This window comes from Hippopotamus amphibius, chromosome 16 (assembly GCF_030028045.1).
Source record: "Hippopotamus amphibius kiboko isolate mHipAmp2 chromosome 16, mHipAmp2.hap2, whole genome shotgun sequence".
Classification (NCBI taxonomy): domain Eukaryota; kingdom Metazoa; phylum Chordata; class Mammalia; order Artiodactyla; family Hippopotamidae; genus Hippopotamus; species Hippopotamus amphibius.
The window spans coordinates 45,596,868-45,615,734 of record NC_080201.1 but is presented as its reverse complement, the minus strand read 5'-3'; the positions used below and the strand labels follow the sequence as shown (position 1 = coordinate 45,615,734).

General features: G+C 52.1%; 1 protein-coding gene across 1 annotated transcript in view; it reads right to left on the bottom strand.

Moving 5' to 3' along the window:
* The window catches only part of CHST8 (carbohydrate sulfotransferase 8), a 126,553-nt gene extending 109,991 nt beyond the window's left edge, over positions 1-16,562 (bottom strand). Inside the window, exon 1 of the mRNA XM_057712897.1 lies at positions 16,314-16,562. The gene's annotated coding sequence lies outside the window, so the exon portion shown is untranslated. The remainder of the gene's footprint in view (positions 1-16,313) is intronic.
* Between the last annotated feature and the right edge of the window lie 2,305 nt (positions 16,563-18,867).

Below are 18,867 nucleotides of genomic sequence, written 5' to 3'. Positions count from 1 at the left end.
GGATCTTCTTCTGCTTAGTTTTCTGATGTATCCCCAGCTCAAACAGCACCTGACACATAACTGGATCTCAATAAATATTTGTTGAATAAATGAATCAGAAGACTCAGCATGGTAAAACATAATAAATAAATAAAGTAAAAGGTCAATTTATCTGTCAACTTATCCTAAATTTATCTATAAATGAAACACAATCCCAATACAACTCTCTATTGGATAGTATGTGAAATTTGACCCAATATTTCTAACAGGATAACTAAAAGAATAAAAATGTGATATCACACAAGCATAATGAGATTGCTAACTCGCACTCTAAGATATTACAAATGTATTCGTAAGCTACAATCATTAAAATAGTAGGTTCTGGTACTAAAATAGACAGACGAAAACAAAAGAGTCCCAAAGTGGCCCCAGTAAATACAAGAATTAAGCAACGGATGAAGCTGGCATTTTAAAACAGTAAGCAAGGAGTGAGTGCCCCATAAATAAAGCTGGGACAATTGGCTGGCCATTTTACACCTGCAGTATATTGCATGTGATGTGGAAATAAAAACAGAAGTAGTAATACATGCCAGGGAAATAGCTCCAAGAGTCCTGGGGGGTAGCCTCTGGGGAGCAGGACCAGGAGAGGTGAGGAGGGATAAAGCCGGGGACTGCTGGGTTTATTGCACCCCTTTTATTATCTATGCTTTTTAAACTATACACACATATTACCTTGATGAAAATAAAAGTTATTTTACAAAAGCAATAAGCATCCCCTCTTTAACCTGTCAAATTGACCAAGATTGAGAAAACGATGATTTGCCTGTGTGAAAAAAGACGCACGCATGCACCACTGGGTCTTTCTATAAGGTGATCGGTCAGGAAGTATTAAAAGTGTTAAAATTGGGCATACCCTTTGAGCCAACAATCCCACGTCTAGAAATTTATCCTGAAATGACACAAAGGAATACAGCAAGAACGTTCACTTTGACATGCTTCAAAATTGAAAAACAAAAATGAAAATCCCCCAAAATGTCCAACAGGGAACAATTTATATAAATTATGATAAATTCATAGGAAGGAATGCCATGCAGGTGTCAAAAGCAGGATGAAAAGAGATCCATTACCAGGGAAAGGCGTTCATGATGTATAAAGTGATTAAACAGGCTCTGTGCAGTAGGCATAAAAATTATCGCGCTTTTTAGAAAATGAATATGACTTATGAGTTTAGGTACATAAAGTGACTTAAACTTAAGATCTTCCCACTCCGCGACAATGTATGGGAACTCCAGATCCAGAGGGTAGGTTGGGCGATGAGACTTTTATTTTCTTCTTTTTGCTCTTAAGACAGGGAATTACTAAGATTTGTGAAGGTGAAGGCAGGAATGCTAAGGTGAGGTCCCTCAGAAGTGGGGCGGGAGTCTGCACGGGCCCCTCTGCTATTCACTCATCCACCAAACCCCAAGCTGAGTGGCCCAACTGGCCAGGCTGGGCTTGCCAGGATCCAACGGCACTCAGGGTCCAGGCAGTGGCCCGATGGCCACAGCTCCAGCGGCAGGGACTCCCTTCTAGCAGATTGGGCAAGGGGGTCCCAGGACAGAAGCCACATTTGGGCAGGCCACAGCTGCCTGCAGCCCAACAGTTCTTCAGCATGGCCAGTAGTCTAGGCAGTTCCTGTCACTTTCCCGGGCGCTGGCCCTCACCCTCCAGGTGGGGAACTGTTCCCTTTGCCAGTAAAGCTCCAGGCTCCAAATTCCTCCAGCCCAGAGGTCAAATACAGTTCACAGGCATATGGTTTGGCCAGTGTAGGATTTTGATTTTAATTCTCAATTAGTCTCCAGACTTCAGAAGGGAAGAGGTTTCATATAAAAATCTACCCATTCTTGAATATTCAAATACCTGGCTACCCTGAACCCCTACCCCTTCCTGCGATGACAGCTGGATCTGAGTTCCCCTCCCCACTTCCAAAGGGGCAAGTGTCCCCAGGCATCCCAACTGCACCATCTTCTCTCCAAGAGGCCTGGCCGCAGGGGGGCTGAGTTTCCACCCAGGCTGTTTTGTGTCTGGACTACATCATGCTCTCTCCCCACTTTACCAGCCCCTCTTCCCTCCTACCATTGGCGTGGGAACCAGTGCCCACATCCCAGTGCCCTCAGCTCCTGGTCTGACCTGCCCCTTTGGGACATTAGGGTTTTTGTTGCCGAAAATCTCTCCAAGTCTGTCCCCAGCCCAGAGCCCAATGGTGTGGCAGCTCAGATCCGGGGAAGCCTTTTGGCCCTTCTGCTGCTCAAACCCTCCCTAGGGCGACCTGGACTGAGGCCAAGACCTGGTCACTGCCTCACCCCAGCCCTGGGCTCCAGAAGGGGACACAGAGCAGAACGAAGGATCCTGGTCCTGGGGGATTCTGATCCTGGCAAAAGAGAGTCACCTGGCCGACAGTTGGTTTAGGAAAACCGAACCCCCTAAAAGCTAGTGTTGTGGCCTTAGTTTCCTGGAAAACTCTGGAGTTTATTGGGAAGGGCTCTCAGAAGAGGCCCCTGTGAGGAAGTGAAGAGGGCAGGAGTGGGCAGGCGGAGAAACTGACGCAATGCCCCACAACTGAGGTTTGAGCCGGTCCCACAGGGGGCTCTAGGAGCAGGGATGGACACAGCCAGTCATGGGATGCAGACGGGGTGTAACCTTGGGCAAAGGGCCCCCAGAGGTCGAGGGCAATTCTTATTTGGTGAGGAGGGGTGCCATTGGGAGCATCAGTAGCAGAATTTCCCAGCAGCCCCCACGGGAACGTGTGGGCAGAGCACCACCTGGGGGTGGCCAGGGAAGAGTCCTAGAGGGGCACTGCCAGCCCGAGTGCTAGAGGCAGCCTCTCTGGAAGCGGGCGGGGGTCCCCAAGAGAGACTCCTCTCTCACAGGCGAGGCCTTCTAGGAAGAGCTAGAGGCGCAAGAGGAGAGTGCACTGAAAATTCAGTCACATCCCAGCATTTATTTGAAACAGAACATTAATTCTGACTGTCATTAGAGTCCATTTCAATTCTGTAATAACATAAAAAGTTAAGAGTCTAATTTATTCATACAAATCTTGTTAGCATCCAATTTCCACATAATGTAACATATTCCTTAAAAAGCTGACAAAGCAGGAGGAATTAAAAATGTAAAAAAAGACATCTGTGGGCGCTCACTGCCACAAAGCCAAAGGTGAGGAGGGGGGAGAGCAGGATGGGGTGGAAAACTGGAACAAGAACCAGCAGACGTGAGAGAGGCAGGCTGCGCCACCTGAAGGAGCTGTGGTCCATCACATCCCAGACTGGTCCCCAGATGCTGCGGGGGGTGGGGGTGGGGCGCGGGGGGGTCCTCTTCACCACCCGCACGGCCCCCGCCTGTCCCCACGCACGTCCCTGCCTTTCTGGCTCCACAGACAAGTCCCTAGCACTTTCCTCAGCAAATCCACCCCCGAGAGCCCGTAACTCCTCTTAATTACACGTCTGCAGTGTTTGCATTAGATGGCTGTCACCCTGTAATTTACCCGTACACGGGTTTTAATTGTACATTAATCTTTCCTACACACCACTCCTCTGCTAGAATCTGTAACAGCAGCAGTTTGGGCCATTTCGTTTATTCCTCAACCAAAAATAGCTGATGAATGTAACTGTAGATTGTCCCGTCCCTTCTTTGCCAAGGATTACACGCTGTGTGCTGCAGAGAGGCTCCTGTCACCGGCAGGCTGCCTTTAAACACAATATTGGACTGTTTCGTAGCCGACACAAATTTCAGAGGGAGGGTCAGCAGCAGCAAGCAATCTTCCCATCACCTGCCCCGCGCTCTCGGGGCTCCTCTGCTCACATCTCTGCTCTCAAGCTCCAGTCTGATGGGTGCTGCGAGCGCTCACGTGGCTTAAGGACCCTTCTCACAAGACAGGAGGACAAGAGAGGGCAACCTGTGAACCTAAGGAATCCACCGGCAGGGAGGTTCCAAGGTCACTTGGAGAAGCAGGAAGGCGAACTATAAATTACAACGCGCTGGATGGCTGCCAGGGCCCGAGGAAGCTACATTTAGCAGACGATTCTCCCAGCAGCAGCAGGAAGCTTTCACTCCCTTTCCAACAGAATTTGAATGGAATTTGTTACAAGAACATTGTGATTGAAATATCACCAATTGGCTTTTCATGACAACTCTGTAATAGATTGCAATTGCAATGGTGTGTGTGTGTGTGTGTGTGTGTGTGTGTGTGTGTGTGTGTGATGGGGGTGGCTGTTGTGTTCTCCAGTTGGCCAAGGTGGCAGGAAGAGAGCCCCATACAATATGTATGAAATCCAGATGAAGCCCCTACGCTGGCAATAAGCTGATATAACACAGATTTCAAAAACGCCTTGGCACTTGCCCAAGATCAGATCTCCCCTTGTGAAACCCCACGAGGCTTTGTGCTGACAGCGGTCTGTCCACCGGCCCCCTCCAGCAACCTTCTCCATTTCAGCCCGGGGAACTAACACTGCATGGGTGGAACAGAGGGATTGGAGTGGTGCAGACTAGACCATCACCACGGAAGCCCACTTTTCCTCTGTGGAAAACAGAAGCAGAGGTTTTCAGTGGTGAAAGACAGGAGTTTTGATAATTTTTATTGTTAAACACTCTCTGACATGCAAAACAAAGTACCAAAGCGCGGTGATCTCCTTACTGACAAGGCTCTGACAGCGTATTTTGATGAAGAGAGACAGGCAGCAACGACCCATCACACATCAGCCCAGGAAACAGAAATGAAAGCATGAAATGTATTTCTTTGGGGCCACAGATCTCGTTTAGGTGCAATTCTTGATTCGTTTTAGGAGACCCCATTAGGAAGAGTGCCACCAGCCTTCCCAGGACCTGCGTAACAAGTCATTTCCAAAGTGGTCCCTTAGGGCATCCTCCACCCCAAAGGGCTCTCTCTTCTACCATTACCCAGTACCTGTGGCTTTTACAGACATAGGTTCCCCATGTACCAGGACCCAGAATGGTGAAATATTGCATGAAATGCTGCCTGGGAAACACTGCATGAAATATTGTATGGGATTCAGGCTTGAAGTCCCCAGAGATTGTTTACGAGTAAAATGCGAGGGCGATTTAGCTAGGTTGGGATAAACACTTCATACAGCACATCCTAAGAGAAGCAGAATCCTTGTCAAGCATGCATCTTTATGAGCTGTCCGCCTATAAACCTTGCACGAAAGGTCCATGCTTAATGTTGGTTTGGCAGTAAATTGGCGCAATGCACGGGTCTGCTGCATCAAATTAGCATCAACCCATAAAACGATACTGAACGATTCCTCAAATCTGCCAAGTCTTCAAATCAATTTGGAGCAAAGTGTCAAAGTTTTTTTTTAACTTTGATAAACTTTTCATATTAGTTATCACAGAAGAGCATAAACCTTTCTAATCTGCCTTTCCACCAAAAAAAAAAAGGTGTTGTTTTTCCCAAACTGCTTTTAGCTCTTCCATCTTTGCACACCCGCCTCCACATCGTCATAAACCATGTGTGTGTCATGGATTCTTTGTTGCCCTATTTTAAAGTGATTGGTATTTAGCTCACACTACCCCTGCCCCATGATCTTGGAGAAAATTTCTACCGGCACCAGAATAAAGTTCTCATCCCCGGCCTTTGATATGCAGTCCCAAGTACACCTCCTCCAGGAAGCCTTCCATAACTCACCAATGCCCTTGTGTGTCGTGTCAACTAGACCATAGTCTCCTCGTGGCTCAACGCACTTCTTTCCTTGAGGACTTCACGTTTTGGACCCTCAGGGATGGGGCTCACACTGAGTGATCCATGAGGTGTCATCACCCCCCCAACATCTTCGAGGGCCAGCCCAGCCCTCGCTCTTCCATAGAGCCCCCAGCAGATGCTCTGACCAGGATCCCCTGCCCTCACTCCCCAATCTCAGAGACCTCAACCCCCCACCCATGGGTTGCATCAGAGTTGCACGTGAATCTCTCCCTTGAAGGCAACAGCCGGGTCCCCAAACCAAACAAGAAGAGAACCTGGATTTGAAGCCAGGGTCTGACCCAGAGCTCTCTCATCCCCCTGGCCATCCTGCTTTCCAAATAATTATTTCACACTTGAGGAGGACAGGACCAAGTCACATCCAAAGAAAGGAGGCTTTATCATGGTCCCCATCAAAATTTGATGTGGCAGGAGTGGATGCTAATAGACATGGCCCTTTTGCCTTCATTTGACTGGAGGGCATGTCATCCATGCCCTTTTCCTGTCATCTATGAAAAGGTGGTGTTGAAAAGCTGAGGAGGCTGCTCGGAGCAGGGATGGAGTGTTGCTTTCTGCAGAGGGACCCAGTGACAGATAAACCCATCAGGGATGAGGGCCCCCAGTGGGTGCTCCTAAATGGCCAGTGCCTGGAGCACTGGAGGTGAGCACAGCTGCTGAGGGGAGGTCATTTAGAGGAACAGAGCACCAGGATGGGACACCCTCCAGGGTCTGAGAGCTTGACTTCCAAACCCCTCCCCATAGCAGCCCCGGCTTCCAACAAGTCCCTGTCAAGTGGGCTGGGGTGGGAGAAGCCAACAGGCAGTGCTCCATCCTCTGGCCCTTCATTCAGTGGATATTTATGGGCCCCATTCTGCACCAGGACTGTCCTAGGCACTGGGACACAGCCGGGCACATGACACACAGGGCGGCCTCGATGCTCCTGGAATTTGTGAAGGGAAAGAAAGACCAGACCTGGAGAGACTGATGGACCATGCGGAATCTGGGACAGGTGGCCAGGTCCCCAGCTTCACCCAGAGAAACACCTGTCTACTCCACCTGTTACCTAATAACATGGTGAATTCAAACCCATCCGGCACGAGGAATCACCAGCACCACAGACATTTAAGACACCTAAAGATTTGGAGATGGAAGTGAATTTTCTTTTCTTTTCTTTTTTTCTTTTTCTTTTTTTTGTCACTCCACACAGCTTCTAGGATCTTAGTTCCCTGACCAGGGATCAAACATGAGCCCCCTGCAGTGGAAGCTCAGTGCCTTAACCACTGGACTGCCCGGGAAGTCCCTGGAAGTGAATTTTCAAATTTGTTGAAGAATGTTTTCAACTTCAACATATGCTTGGCGAAAAACAAACAGACAGACAAAACCTGTATTATTATTCATCTGGGAAATAAAATTAAAACCACAGTGTGATACCTCTACATACTCATAGAAGAGCTACAATGAAAAAGATTAAAAACACAAAGTGCTGGACAGGATGTGGGGCCGCTGGCACTCTCACATATACCTGGTATGTGGCGAGGGAACTGCTGGCAACTGCAAAAGATGAACATACTCTGAGACCCAGCAATTCTCTTCTAGGTACGTGCTTGTTAAAATGTGTACATTATGCCCAAGAGATACATGCAAGAACGTCCACAGCAGCTCTGTTCATACGGCCCCAAACTCTGAACAACCCAAATGTCAATCAATAGGAGAACGGATTATATTATCTAAAATTATTAGCTTTGTTTTTCCCTAATGATTTTAGAAAAGTAACATTTGGTCAACAAACACATCATTTAGTAAACATTTATTAAATATTTTTATACAGTATAGTAATAGTTTCTCCACTTAAGAATATTTTCCTAGTTTGCTGTTTGCCTTTTAATTTTGCATGTAATTTTTTGACATTTAAGTTGCACATTTGTATGTTGTCAAATCTTTTTTATGCTTAAAAAGTCCTTTGCATCCCAAGATTAAATATTCATCTCATCTGTTAAAAAAAAATTGAACGGATAAATAAATCGGGGTATCTTCACACAATGAAATCCTACACAGTAACAAGAACAAACTACAACTACTCAAAGCAACGTGTGGGGACCCTCACAAACATGATGGTAAGCCAGCCACAAAGGTATAGAGACTTACAACCCCACTTACATCAAGTTTAAAAACAAAGAAAACCAATCCATGCCATTGCTAGTAAGGAGAGCAGTTACCGCAGCTGGAGAGGAAGTACCGGGAAGGGATCACAGGGATGCTGCCATGTTCTGATTCCTGCTCTGGTGCTGGGCACACAGGTCTGCTTTGTTTGCAGATATTCATTGCACTGCACACACAATCTGTGTGCTTTTCGGTGTGCATACTGTACTTGGAATAAAAAGTTTTCAAAAGGGAACCCACCTACACTGTTGGTGGGAATATAAATTGGTATAGCCACTCTAGAAAATAGTATGGAGGTTCCTCAAGAAACTAAAAATAGAGTTACCATATGATCCAGCAATCTCACTCCTGGGCATATATCCGGAGAAAACTCTAATTTGAAAAGATACATGCACCCCTATGTTCATAGCAGCACCATTTACAATAGCCAAGACATGGAAGAAACCTAAATGTCCATCAACAGATGAATGGGTAAAGAAGATGTGGTATATATACACAATGGAATATTACTCAGCCACAAAAAATACTGAAACAATGCCATTTGTAGCAACATGGATGGACCTAGAGATTATCATACTAAGTGAAATAAGTCAGAAAGAGAGAGACAATGCCATATGATATCATTTATATGTGGAATCTAAAATATGACACAGGGACTTCCTAGGTGGCGCAGTCATTGGGAATCCGCCTGCCAATGCAGGGTACACGGGCTTGATCCCTGCTCCAGAAAGATCCCATGTGCCGTGGAGCAACTAAGCCCGTGAACCACAACTATTGAGCCTGTGTGCCACAACTAATGAAGCCTGTGCTCCAAAACAAGAGAGGCCACCGCAATGAGAAGCCCATGCACCACAATGAAGAATAGCCCCACTCGCCACAACTACAGAAAGCCCGTGTGCAGCAACGAAGAACCAACGCAACCAATAAATAAATAAAAAATAAATAAATTAAAAAATGTTAAACCAATCTTTAAAAGAAAAAAAAAGACGCAAATGAATTTATCTACAAAACAGAAACCGACTCACAGACATAGAGAATGGACTTGTGGTTGCCAAGGGGGAGGGATTGGGGGAGGGATGGAGTGGAAGGTCCTACCATATAGCACAGGGAACTATATTTAATAACCTGTGATAAATCATAATGGAAAAGGATATGAAAAAGAATATATATGTATGTATAACTAAGTCACTCCGCTATATAGCAGAAAGTAACACAACATTGTAAATCAAATATACTTCAATACAAATTTTTAAAAAGTTTTCAAATGCACTGAATGCAGGACAGGGAAAAGGCATCCGTGGGAAACTGCTAAGAAAAGGGACACCAGTCAGTAGGGCCACATGCCCCCTGAGCCTCTGTCACATCACCAGACAAGGCCCTTGATCAACATGCTTCTTTGCACCTGAGATGGAGAAGGACTGAGCCTCAGCTGAAAGACCAACACCGGAGACGATGATGACGGTGATGGTGAAATAACACCAGTTGCCATTTATAGTGGGCTGCCGATCTGTTAGGCACAACTGCTCTATGCGGTGTTTTCTATTATCATCTCCATTTTACAGATGATGAAATTGAGTCCTCAGTCCACAGAGTGACCACGTGGTGAAGCTGGGCTTTGAACCCGGGCAGTCTGGCTCCAGGTGCTGGCTTCAGTCACAACCCAGGCGGCCGCACGGGTTGGAGCGAGGGGTGGAGCTGGTTGTCATGGCGGTCCATTGACACCTTAATTCATGGCAGAGGGAACTGAGAAGCTTTAAATAATAGACATAGATTGTGTTTTCACAGGGACGAATGGTCATGAAATTAAATTTGCAGATGAGGCCAACCCTCGGGAGGTGAAATAACAGCGGTAGAGATGGAGGCCCAGAATCTAGGCAGGAGACGGCAAGATGGACCCAGTCTGGAGCCATGCGGTTCACCACGCACACCCAGGCAGTAATCCACGCCTAAATGACTTTCATGAGAATAGTGGGTGGGAGTGGCTGCTGTGATGGATGTCAAGGTGGCCGTGACCACTGACAGCAGGCAGCCCCTGCACCGCAGCAGTGGCAGGAGGCTCAGCCCCCAAGCACCCAGCTGGGAGAGGGGGCATCCGGGTAAGACTGTCACACGGCACCAGGTCACCATCATGCCCACATGCACACACCCTCCAGCCCTGTGCCGGCCACTGCCACAGAGATTCAGATAAGACGTGGGAGACTGAGGGAAGCGTCAAGAAAAGCCCCTTGGAAGTGAGATTCCAATTGGACCCAGATGTGTATAAGGAAAGGGTCAGAAAAGAGTATTCCCGATGGACGTGTCCAGAGTCCCAAACAGGCTGGCTGCACCATCCGCTGTCTCCACCAGGGTAGACAGATGGTTTACACCATGGACTGGGCCCAACCAGTGCAGACAGACTGCACTGCACTTTGGGCTCAACCACCCCGGCCCTGGGAGACAGCCTGGTGGGCAGGGCCAAGGTCAGAGGGGAAGCGGGGCCTGAGCTGAGATCAGCCACAGGGAAGTCCCCGAGGCCAGAGAGAGTTTCAGAGCTTGTACAAAGACTCCACCAGAAAGTGGGGCAGGCATGGACTAAATGGAAGCTTCTGGTGCTCACACTTTTGACCCCACCAGTGTAGACAGACTGCCTGTACCATGTACTGACTCAACTGGTGTAGATAAAGTATCTGCATCGCACACTGGCTCCACCAGTGTAGACGGATTGCACAGTTAAGCCCACCCTGCCTGCCAGCAGCCATCACTGAGTACCTTCTTGCATGAGCATCGTGACCTGCTGCATTCACTCGGCTTCCTCCAGGCCTGGCTGGAGGTGCTGCACGCAAAGGACCACAGTCAGTATTTGCTGGGGGCCTGGATGCTTCCCTCAGGAACACAGGAAGCAAAGCCCCCACATCTCAGGGCTGGAGGAGGGTCTCAGTGCCCACAGGCTTGGACAGATGGGTCCTGTCCAGGGAGATGAGTCAGCCCCCCAAGAAGAGGCAGCCTCGAAGGTGGGGACAACTAGTCTGCCAAGTATGAGTCAACCTGAGCCTGGGCTAGGGGCTGCTGGCAGGGGGCTCTCCGGTGTCGCCTTCCCACTGATGAGCATGAGGGCATGACCAATGAGCGGTCCACGGTGGCACATGCATCAGCCAGAATAGAAAGGAAGGCCAATCTGGTGAGGCCACACTCTAGGCAAAGAGCCCAAGGGCTGGAGGAATCAGTCCAGGGAGGCCTGGGGCCCACGGAGTAGATCTGTCCCTCCGAGCATCCTCTCCTTGGAGCTCATCCCTCCCATCCCGGAATCCGGCCCAGCCAGGGAGGAGCTGGCTCAGGTCCAGGCAGAGTGAGGACAAGGTGACAGCGACCTGGGCTGTTGCCTGCAGCTCAGCGGCGGCTCAGCTCAGGGCCTGAAGCCAGCAGCGTGGGCGCAACGGGAAGCGGGGTGACTCACAGATCAGCTCCTCCCACCTCAGTTCTGGAAGACAGAGCCAGGGGGACCCAGCTGATGTCTGTGGGGAAGCCAGGGCCTGAGCTGAGCTCAGCCAGCCACAGGGAACTCACCAGCATCGGAGGGGGTTTGGGAGCTCGGGGCTGTGGGCAGAGCCCCTCACAGAGGGTGGGGGCAGCCACGGCCCGGCTCCATGGGGAGGAGGGAAAGGAGAGACAATGGAGAATGAGGGGAGGGCACAAGAGAGGAGTTCTTTCTGGGGCAGGTACCGGTCAGCTGCCTGGCCAGATACAAGTGGGTGGCAGGTGAAGGACCTACCAGAGATGAAACACAGGTTGAGGCCACCTCTGGCCAGCAGGTGGGCATGCAGGCAGGCAACCAAGCAGCCTGTCCTCACGAGAGAGCACTGACTCTGGGCTGTCACTTACTGAGTGCCCACCATGAGCCAGGGCTAAACAGTGAACACCTGGAGGAAGATAGCAGAAGGCCCAAGGGCTTAGGGGACAGCTGGGAGGTGCGCCAGGTGGGCAGGGACACAGAGGCGGGGCCACACAGGCGGTTGCCAGACCCACCGGCCCTGGAGGATATAACCCAACCGGAGCGGGTGGGTACTTGGAACATTCTGGCCCGAGGGGCCCTAACAGCTCCCAGTCGTGATCCAGAAGTCACGGTCCCAACCACGGTCATCATCTCCTCTCTGCACCTAACCAAGTCCTGGCAGATTCATGTCCACCCACCCCTCCGCAGGACCACAGCCACCTTCCTCCAGGATCATGGCAGCCCCCTTCTCACTGGGCTCCCTACTCTGCAGCAGCTGCTAGCATAGAGTCCCAAGTCCCTCCCTGGCTTTCGAGGCTTTTTAACGGCCAGAACTTCACCTGTGTCTCCAACCCTGTTTCCCTCTCCTTCACCTTGCTGGCCACAGGGGTCTTCGCACAGCTCCTGGTCGGTGCTCTGTGATATCATTCACATTCTGTGCCGGGAATCTCCCTCTCTGCTTAGTTCCAGCTCTTCCTTCAGAGCTCAGCGGAAGAGTCACCTCCTCCAGGAGGCCCTACGGGACCCTTGGTCTAGGCCAGAGTACTCTACTGTACGTCTCGCAACCACCCGGATGTTTGTTTATCACGGCTTAGAATCACACTTGTATTTGGTAACTTGTTTAGTAATGGGGTCATTTGGCATCGCATGAATTGGTATGTGACGAGGGGATAGTGAGCGAGTTTCTGTCCCACCAGACGACAAACCCCACAAGGGCAGGTGCCAGTCTTAGTTTTGCTTTCCCCAGAGCTTGATCCAACAACAGACACCAAATACGAGCTCATAAATGGTCACTGAATAGAGGGTGACAAGGAGTCTGACTCTGGGAGTGTGGGCCGGAGTGCCATTTAACTTCCGGTTTCAATGTTGATGACTCTAATTTAGTTCAAATAAATGTCACTCGCCAGGGCCAGCTCTGGCCTTGGGTTGGCAGGAACAGTGTGTCTTGCCTTCAGTCACCAGTAGCAAGAAGCACCGATTTCCCAGAAATGCATGGCCTTCAAGGTGGGCAGTAGGAATGCTAAGACCCAGGCCCCTTGCCTGCAGACATTCTCTGACTTCCCCAAAGGTGGCTTTCGGGATGAAATTTTGCTTCTTGATGTCAACCCACCTGGACACACATAGGTTTTCCCCACTCTGCTGGTGGCCGAGGCTGCATTTGTGGCCAGCAGGTGTAGGCTAGAGCACCGGATCACAAATGACAGTTAGTTTTGTACAGGGTAAAAGTCACAACTTTTTCCTGCGTCCAGTTTGTAAGTCTCATCTTCTGGCACAGTGATTTACTAACTGCAGGGTCACACATCCTCCAGCCGGAAAGAAATGAGGCGGCATCTCCGGTGTCCTCTGCCACCTGAGCCAACGTGGCTCTGTCCGCTGGCTGTCTGAGCACAAGGGTTTCCTCTGCCTTTGGGCAGCCTTTTCCCAGGAGGGAGGGAACACAGCTGCTCTGGAGTCAGATGAGCCTTGGCAGTGGCTCCAAAGACAGTGCCAGGGAGCCTACTGTCACCACACTGTCACCACAAAGGCTACCTGCTCCCAGCAATTGTCCTGAGGCTCCCAGATACCGTGGCCGCGGACACATCCAGACAACCATCCTCGATCGCTTTTTGATTTCTCGCTGTCCCGTGTCAGAACCACATTGATCTCCTTGGGCCAACACTACATAAATCTCCTGTTTATAACTCATTACCTTCTGATTAGCTGAAAAGCTGGGTAATTATTTCCCAATGTTTACTGACTCGAATTGCCATAGTTATTCATGAAGGAGCTGCCATAATCCTTTGTCCACTTTCCTGCCTGTTCGCTCCCTCCCTAATCCATATTTCTCTGATGTGGCTGCCACACATGGATAAAGCAGGGAGGTGTGGCAGGTGCCGCTAAGACAGGTGTCTGAGACTTCAGGCCGGGCAGCAGGCAGGAGATGGGGCACCACACCTTCCCCCACCAGCCCCCAAAAGACTCCAGTGCCCACCGGAGGTATCTTTAACCAGATGCGTCAGCTAGCAATGATAAAAGCTCCCATCTCTTCAATTGGCAAAACCACAAAAACCCTATCAGGCCACTGCTGGCACGAACCAGAGTGAAGAGCAGAGAAGCAGCCTGTAAGACATTTCCAATCAGGAGAATCTGACGTTCCCCCTTTTGAAGGTGAATTCTGAGATAAGCCCACCAGGCATGCTTTCCCAACAACCATAGGCAAAAAAAGTAGTTACTGAACTTTCCCAGACTTATTAGCTTACATAAACAGAGATTTGAATAAATGTTTAAAAAATGAAATTCCCTTGATACTCTGTAATCAGTAAATGTTCATTACGGAAACACAGCAAATATGCATGAAATTTCCCAAGTGGTATTCTGGCTACAAGATTAAAAAGGCATCTCAAACAGCAGGCTGAGTTACAAAGCATCCTCCTCCGGTCACAGTCCAGGAAAGCTCAGCCAAGCCCAGGAGGTCAGATGAGGCTGCTCCTCTCCCAGGCGGAACCACGGAAAATCAGAAGATGCTCCTTTTGCCCACTCAGGCAATTTGGAAGTGAGCCCCACACTGGTTGATTGATGTGTCTCTACAAATAATTAATCCTTGACCTTGCTTTAAAAAAGCCTTGACTTTTTAATTTGGGGTCTTTTTAAAAATCAATACTGGGGGAACATAATTCACTCTTGTGGAGTCTGATTCCAGGTAAATAAATAAATAAGCTATGCCTTCCCTCTATCCCAGGGTGAATGGGCCAAGCAATGGATGGGGTCAGACTTTGAGGCGTTTTTTACTCTATTCAACTGTTATTGGATTATTGATCATCCTACGAGGCTCAATTCTCTTCAGGGTCGTAATTTTATCCCTCCTTTGGGTCGCTTCACAGAGACAAGTCTGATGAAGTCTTCAGAATATGCTTCCAGCAGCCACCAAAGGCTCCCAGAACCGGTCCTGCCATATGTAGTGGGTTGTCTGGATTAAAACAGGGTCTCCTCCAGGGACCAGAGTGTCACCCGTTCTGGTGGCCTGTGTGCCTTGCCTTTGGGACGGGGTAGAGGATGGGCAGGAAAGGCTATGACAGTTGGGAAATTTTAAAGAGGGCTCTGCCACTCTTGCCCCAGAGGCTGCACTGTTCTAGGGCAGGACTTACGAAAAGTTCTCCACCACATGAGCAAGGGTCAAGGTGAACTCAGATACCAGAGGTTAGCCACAGAAAGTGGGCTTAATAGTGCAGCTTGTAAGCAGACCAGGGATGGGGAAGGGGCTAGTCTGCCCCTTACCCGCCTCCCCCCCCTCAAATCCGCACACACTGGTCCCTTCACTCACTCACCTCTCCTTCAGGCTCTGTTGCCAGGTCAGATCCCCTCCAGGCAGATACAGGGGACCCAACCTGTTCCCCTTAGCATAGCCAATCACGGCTCAGCCTCCAGCTGGGAGGGGCCCCAAGGACCCGGGGTCCACCACGATATCGGAAACGGTTAAGGGACAGAGCGTCCCAGGGTCGGTCCCTGCTTTCGGCTAGGACAGACAGCCGGGCAGCGAGTACCCACAGCCGACGGGCAGCGAGTACCTACAGCCAACGGCGCTGCATGGTTGCCGCGCCAGCCCCAGTCGGGGTCGCTGGGCCTGGAGCCCAGACGCACCGCGAAAGTTAGGGGAAGGGAGAGGGGTCACCTCTGACACAAGCGCCAGCACTGGCACAACTAAATCCCGCGGACGCGCCTTCGCTTGGCCGGCTGGCCGGCCTCGAGCGAGACCAGAGCTGGTGTGCAGAACTAGAAGCCAGCAGCTGGAGCTGCAGCCGCCGCCAGAGCTCGGCTGGGTCCCGCGGCAAAGCGGATCCTTTCACCGCCCACTCCTGGACTCCTGCGCTACTGCACTCCTGGACACACGCACGCACACACCTTCACACGATCATTGACGCACACACACTCTCTTCGAGTACCAAACAGGCTGGTGCCCCAGAGAGTCGTGGGGTGAGGAGGCGGGCGATGGAACCCGGAGGCACCTTCCGCCGTTTCGTAGGAAGCCAGGAAAGCCTCTAACTCCTTCCTCGCCTCTGCCCGCCACAACCGGTCCCCGAGTCCCGGTCCCCAGCGCGCGGGAAAGCTCTGAGCGCCTCGGTGCTCCAGCCCAGTTTTCTCCGGGCCCGACGCTGCCTCCCCGCACCCAGCATCCAGGGCGAAGAAGAGGAGAGGAGGATCCGCAGGGACCGAGGGAATCCGCGGGGTGGCAGTTCATAGACGCGCGGCGACAAGTAAAACCCAAGGAGCAAAAGTCTAATGAAAGTTCCCGCTACTAGAGCCAGTCCCCAAAGTGCGGCCAGACCGGAACCCCGCGCGCCCTACCTCCGCCCGCGGCTTGGGAGTCTTACTCGCGTGGCTTCTCCCGGCGGGGGCTCAGTGCCGTCCCGGGCCCTCCCGGGACCCTTCGGGACGCCGCTCGGGGCGGGAGCCGGCACAGGGCGGGGACGGGGTGGGGCGGGGGCGCAGCGCACTTACTTGGCGCAGCAGGCGCTTGCGGGGCCGCGGGCGCCTCCAGTCCGGGCGCGGTCCTCCACGGCGGATCCTCCGTTCCGGGGTGCCCGGGCTGCAGCGAGGACCCCTGCCCCAGCTCGGGCCCGGTGCCCGCTCCTGGTCGGAGCGGAGCCCCGTGCGGTCGGTAAGGCGAGAGGCTTGGGTCCGGCCACTGGAGCGCGCAGAAGAGCGAGAGGGCGCGGTGGCGTGGTCCTCCCCGGGCCCCGGCTCCGGTCCGACCCCCTCCCGCCTCCTGCCTCCCGCCTTCCGCCACCCGCCGCCGTCGTCCCCTCTCCTCACAGCGCCACCGAATCCGGCTCTCGCGCTGGGAAGGCTCCCAGCGAAGTGCGAGCGGAGCCTCCGGCGAGGCTGGAAATAGCGCCGCGCCAGCCCGGCGCCCCGCCCCCGGCCTGGGCCCCGCCCCGCGGTGGTGGCGGCCACCGCGGTGGCCGGGTCGGGAGGGGAGCACTCCTGCGATCGACTCGTCCGCTCCCGAGAGCTCACGGGCGCCGCGCCCACGCGCGCTCTGCGACTCGCGCGGCCCCAGGGGCCGGGCCCCGGGAGGGAAATGCCGCTGGGCGCGGTCAGGCGGCCGCCGGGGTGGGGGTGGGGGTGCCCGGGGCGGCGCCGGTCTCCCGGGTTCCCTGAGAGCCGGACTCCCGGCTGCCGCTTGGTTCCAGACTGCGGCCAGAGTGCTGCCACTGCCTCGGGGGGTCGCACGCCGGCGCCGACCCGGGAAAAGGACAAGGCGTCACCGGAGCGGGCCGTGACCACAGCTGGGCAGGAGGGCGCGCCTAGGACCCGACGCTGCGGGGCCGCGGGGCTGGTGAAACGCAGAGGATAGATCCGAGGAAGACTGTGAGAGGTCCGTGGGCTACGGCCTCGGTGGAATTCGGTCAAGGTCTTGGGCAGCCTCGCGCCCCCGTGTCCCCACCGGTCTCCAAATTCTTGGGGCTCTGGATTCTGCTGAAAGCGCCCGATGACCCAGGCTCTCCCTTGAGGGCTACCTCGCTGAAGCCCCAGTTGTGTCACAGGCCTGAGAGCCAGGAGGGGTCATGAACCAGGTCAACGTGGGTCAACCAACCCCTCTGCATCCACCCCCCCTCCCTTCTCCCCCTCCCCCCTCCCCCGCAACAACAGAGTGGGCACGTGATAGATCCATAGCCACACAGCGCCAGGGCGGAGCAGGGATGTGAAAGGGGGGGAGGGGGGTGGCTCCGTCCTTGTTCTTCCAGAGAAGAGGCAGCCCCCACCTGCAGGGGGCAAGCAGGTGCCAGGAAGAAAGATGGGCGGCTTCTCACAGGAACTATATGAAACTGTGAATCAGTCACCTCAATCTTGAAGGGACACCCAGTATTTTCAGAAACCTGTAGAGAAAGCGTTAGTAAAATAAAGTGAAGGATGTTCACCCTCCCCTCATTCTATCTGCGGATAGACTGTTGTGATCTCCCTTAATTCCTGCAACAACACACTAGGCATGATTATTCCTGTTTTATAGAGGAGGAAAGAGGTACAAGGTTACAGCAAGCATACAAGTTACAAGCCACCAAGTTGCTGGAGTCCACACACCTGGAGGATGGCAGAGCCAGGACTGGGCTGCTGATTCCAAAGTAGAATAGGTTTGGTGCTGGGGTTCCCTCTCCAAGACTCTGAGCTCAGAGACTGTCAGACCCAGAGCCCTAGGCCCAGCCACGCTCCAGTGGCTGTGTGTTACTTGTGTGTGTTGGAGGAAGGGGATGTATATGGCCATAATCTACCTACTCCACCTCAGTCAGGTGCAGACTGAATAGCTGAATGTAAGGGACAAGGATTCACGTGTTAGGGAGAGCGGGACTGTGGTGTCCTTATCCATCCCATGACCAACAGCTGTCAGAGCAGAGTGGGAGGAGAGAAGATGGTAAGCAGAGGGTGGGGGGTGGATGGGGAAGTGAGCAGAAAGCTACCTGCCCGAGGAGCCCAGAGTGCCCTGCCCCTCTACCTACCCCTGTGCGCCCTTGTCCCTACACCACCTCTTGACACCTGGGGTCCTGGCTGCTGGTTGACTGGGCAGCTGGGCTGGTTGCTGAAGCCTGGTGGTCAAGGGAACCTCTTCAGTACCATGCACACGTGCTTGGGTAAACACACATACACACACACTCACTGGGCAGTGGGGAAAGGATGAGGAGAGAAGTGCCCATTCCCTGACCCCAGCCCTACAGTCAGGAGGAGGTTCTGCACCACAAGTACTTCCATGGAATGAGTCTACACAAGCTCTGCTTCCACAGGACATGTCTACACAGGCTTTCCCCGGGCCAGGCTAACAATGAGTGTGGCTGGTCAGGCTGTCTCAGCTGTCCTGTGCATCTATGTGCAGTGATCCTACTGGAAAGGACGGTTTTTCCATTAGCTTTTCCAACTGTACTTATTAGCACTTATTTGCATCTAATATTCAGGCAGACCCTCTAGAAATCAACAGTGCTGCATTCCTTTGACATACGCTACATGTTCAATTTTGCACTCAGACTTCCTTCTTGTTTCGAGAGGCCCTCAGGAAAATCCC